A 4435-nucleotide genomic window follows, 5' to 3' on the forward strand; every position below is an offset into this window, starting at 1 on the left:
AGGATCGAACCCAGGACCTCACACATGCTAGGCAAGCTCTCTACCACTGAGCCACAACCCCAGCCCCATTTTTTTTTAATATTTATTTTTTTATTTGTTCACAATACATTTATTTTGTTTATTTATTTTTATGTGGTGCTGAGGATCGAACCCAGGACCTCGCACATGCTAGGCAAGTGCTCTACTGCTGAGCCACAACCCCAGCCACCCCCCACCATTAATTCTTAAAGGAGGGAATTCTGACACATGCTACAACATGGAGGAACCTGAAGACAGGATGCCTGTAAAATAAGCCAGTCGTAAAATAACAGCTACTCTGTATTCCACTTACATTAGGTACCTAGAATAGTCAAATAGGTAGGAACAGAAAGTGGAATGGTAGATTCCAGGGGTTAAGTGGGGGGCGGAAATGGAGTGTTATTGTCTGATTAGTACAGTTCTGGGGCTAGATGGTGGTGATGGTTGCAGAACAATATGACTATACTTAATGTCAATGAACTGTGCACTTAAAAATGGTTAGAGTAGTACATTATATTTACATAAATTTGACCACAATAAAAAAATGGTTTCTCTATGCTTGATTTGAATTGCTTTATTCACATTTTGAGTCAATAAATATTATTTTGCAACATGTAAATGATTGCAATGATTTCAATGATTGCTTACAGCTTCTCCATGGAGATCTTTCATAATTTAATTTATTACCATGGGCATTTACTTTTGAAATTTTTTCCATTGTGAGTAATATATTTTTATTCCCATCTCTGATTACTTTCTTTAGATAAATTTTCAGAAATAGAATTATGAGTTCAGTGACTATGAACACTGAAAATGCAAAAAGCCCTGCATTTCCTATTTTTTCATACACTTGCTAATATTGCATGTGACTAGTAAAAAAAATGTGTTTTTTTTTGCAGTGTGAAAATGTCATTTCATAGATGTTTTAATTTGCATTTCAAAGAGGAGTAAGTAAATTGAATATATTTTGATGTGGCTTTTCTTTTTCTCCTTTCTCTCTCTCTTCCTCTGGGTGTGAATTTCCTGCTCAGGGCATTTACCCACGGTTCCTTAGGGATAGTGGCATAAGGAAGGCATAGTGATTGGAGCAGTCTACTCTGGGTGCAGGCAATATGTGGGGAGTAATTCCTGTCGGCAACTTAAACCAATAATAAGACGCTCTCACAGTCAGTCTGCACCAGCATTCTGAAGAGTGTTGATGATCAAATACTCCCAACCACTCCAGCCAGGCCTAACTGGCTCAGTGGTGGAGCACTTGCCAAGCACATGTGAGGCACTGTGTTGGCTCCCCAGCACCACATAAAAATAAGTAAAAAAAAATCAAGGTACTGTGTTCTTCTACAACTTAAAAAAAAATTTTAAATGTATAGAAGGATGATCAGGAAAAAGTGTCCCTCCCACCCGAATCCCCAGCTACTTAATTCTCCTCCCAGGAAGCCATTGTGATTGACTTAAACAGATACATATCTTTTCCCTGAATCAAAAATATAATACAGTATTACTTAGTATATTGGGGTTTTTTTTCACTTAGTATTAGATGTTAGAGATGTTTCCATCACTACCTTTAACCTGCCATTTTATCCTTCTATTCTACTATATTGTATGTACTGTGTACTCTATTGTATGCACAGCCCATCTCCCTACTGATGGATGTGAATCATTTTACATGTATACCAACCAGTATATTTGTCAGATAAATTCCCAGTGGTGGAATTTTTGCTATCCAAGATATGTGGATTTGCACATTTGGCACTGTAAAATCGTGTCCTCTACAGGTCTTATCCATTAGCACTTCTAATACTTAGGGAAGAGTGTCTGTTCACCACCATAGTGTGCCTGCTACTAATCTCTTAGCTAAGAAATACATTTTGCTGAACTATTTGCAAGTAAGTTGCTAACAGAACAATGTTTTATCTTTAAGAATTCAGCATACTCTTCCTAAAAATTCTCCTATGCAATCATAGTGCCATTATTAAAACTGTTAACCTTACCAGTAATTTCATAATATGATCCAAGAGCCAATCCCTACTCAAATTTTATCACCAGCTGGCCAGGCCGGCGATATGAACTGGGTTTAAAGGGGCAGGCTGTATTATTGATAACTAAGGAAACAGGGAAGAAACCACGCAGCACACGGACATAAGTTCTAAGGCAAGAAGGCTCCGTGACCCCAAGGGTCAGCTCCAGTGCTGGAAGGAGCAAGAAGAGCAAGAGGAGCAAAAGAGAGAGCATGCCTGAAACCTTCTATTTATGAGGCACCTCCACCAAGACATTTGAGAAAGTTCCACCCAAATAAGGCAAGGAATTGGGTTTCAGAGGGTTGCTTGATGATGTCTTGTGGTCAGCAGTTTGACTGACATCTTGGCAAGTCACACCCATCTCAGGTGCCATGTGGGAACACAGGCAGAGCAAGAGGAAAGGGCACACGTGCGTCACACAGCCCAAGGAGCATGCAAGACAGGCCAGTCCTCCCACACGCTCAAATGCACATAGCTCACACACAGCCCATGGATGGCTCATGACAAAATTCCCTAATTGTCTCATTTTTTTTTATAGATATTTTACTATTTGGAGTGAGGAATAGAACAAGTTTTTTCTGGCATATTTATATGATTGTGACATGTTCCTAATTTCCTTTTTTTAAAGCAATTTTTAAAATTTATTTTTTAGTTGTACCTGGGCACAATACCTTTATTTTATTTATTTATTTATATGTGGTGCTGAGGATCGAACCCAGGGCCCTGCACATGCTAGGTGAGCGCTCTACCACTGAGCCACTACCCCAGCCTCTTCTTCTTTTTTTTTTTTTTAACCAGGGATTAAACTCAGGGCACTTGACCACTGAGCAACATCCGCAGTCTTTTTTTTTTTTTTTGTATTTTATTTTGAAACAGGGTCTCACTCAGTTGCTTAAGGCCTTGCTTTAAACTTGTAATCCTCCTGCCTCAGCCTCCTGAGCTGCTCCGCCACTTCCCAGGTCTCCTTTATGATGTTAAATTTTTGAAGCAACCAAGCCAATCATCATGTAGAAAGTTACCATTCTCAGTGCATTGGCTTCTTTCCCTGTGATATTCCCAACACTATTCAGTCCCCAAGAAAATGCTTCTCCATTCTGTTTCCTTAGAACCCACAGTGAGTGTGACAGACCTTGCAAGTTTAGGGTCGTACTAACTTAGGGACACTTCTTTGTGTGCCATCCCATCAAATCATGAATGCAAAACATTCCTGCATAATGAAGTCACCCAGTAGTGCCAAACATCCATTTTCTTGCTTTACTTCACCTTGGAAATTGAGGTTTTGAAGGTCATCATGAATTTGTGTGGTGTCTGTAAAAGTTACACCTTCTGTTATATCAAACAGTTTATATTTAGTTGTGACCTGTGATATTTAAATAGGTAACTGGATGAATTCTGAATAATAAAATTACAAAGAGTTTATATTTCTACAAAATATGTAATGAACTTTCATTAAAAATTTAAAAAAATCTTAAACATAATTTCACCTTTATTTCAATGCTTTTTATTTAACTCTATAAAATTTTGTTATTTGTTAATAAATTGGGCTTTCCTTTTAATGTTTGGAAGAAAAAGAAAAAGAATATTTTTGAAAATCATATAAAAATAAGTATAGTACTCACTTGGGCAGCTCATATATTAAAGTTGGAATGATACAGAGAAGATTAGCATGGCCCTTGTGCAAAGATGACAAGCAAATTCATGAAGCACTCCATAAAAAATGAGTATTTCTATATGTACATTTGATTGATTTTTAAAATATATATAAATTTTGGATACTTTGAATTTCATTAAATCTTGTACTTTCCTATTTGTATACATCAAATATTCACACCAATTCATGGCATCATACATGTGCTTTGGATAGTAATGATCATCACATTCCACCATCATTAATTACCCCATGCCCCCTCCCTTCCCCTCCAACCCCTCCACCCTATCTAGAGTTCATCTATTCCTCCCATGCTCCCACTCCCTATCCCACTATGAATCAGCCTCCTTACATCAAAGAAAACATTCAGTATTTGTTTTATTGGGATTGGCTAACTTCACTTAGCATTATCTTCTCTAACTCCATCCATTTACCTGAAAATGCCATGATTTTATTCTCTTTTATTGCTGAGTAATATTCCATTGTGTATATATGCCACATTTTGTTTATCCATTCATCTATTGAAGGGCATCTAGGTTGGTTCCACAGTTTAGCTATTGTGAATTGTGCTGCTGTAAACATTGATGAGGCTGTGTCCCTGTAGTATGCTGTTTTTAAGTCCTTGGGGTATAGACCAAGGAGAGGGACAGCTGGTTCAAATGGTGGGTCCATTCCCAATTTTCCAAGAAATCTCCAATCTTTTATATTATTGTTATTTAGAAGGACACAGTTTATGTGACATCATTAAATA

At 37.6% G+C, this 4435-nt stretch overlaps 1 non-coding gene across 1 annotated transcript; it reads left to right on the forward strand.

The window, feature by feature from the left end:
* The first annotated feature begins 3647 nt into the window (after window positions 1-3647).
* On the forward strand, window positions 3648-3754 carry LOC125611563. Its single transcript, XR_007341776.1, has one exon. It is a non-coding gene; the product is annotated as a U6 spliceosomal RNA (small nuclear RNA).
* Window positions 3755-4435: the final 681 nt, after the last annotated feature.

This window comes from Marmota marmota, unplaced genomic scaffold (genome assembly GCF_001458135.2).
Source record: "Marmota marmota marmota unplaced genomic scaffold, marMar, whole genome shotgun sequence".
Taxonomy (NCBI): Eukaryota; Metazoa; Chordata; class Mammalia; order Rodentia; family Sciuridae; genus Marmota; species Marmota marmota.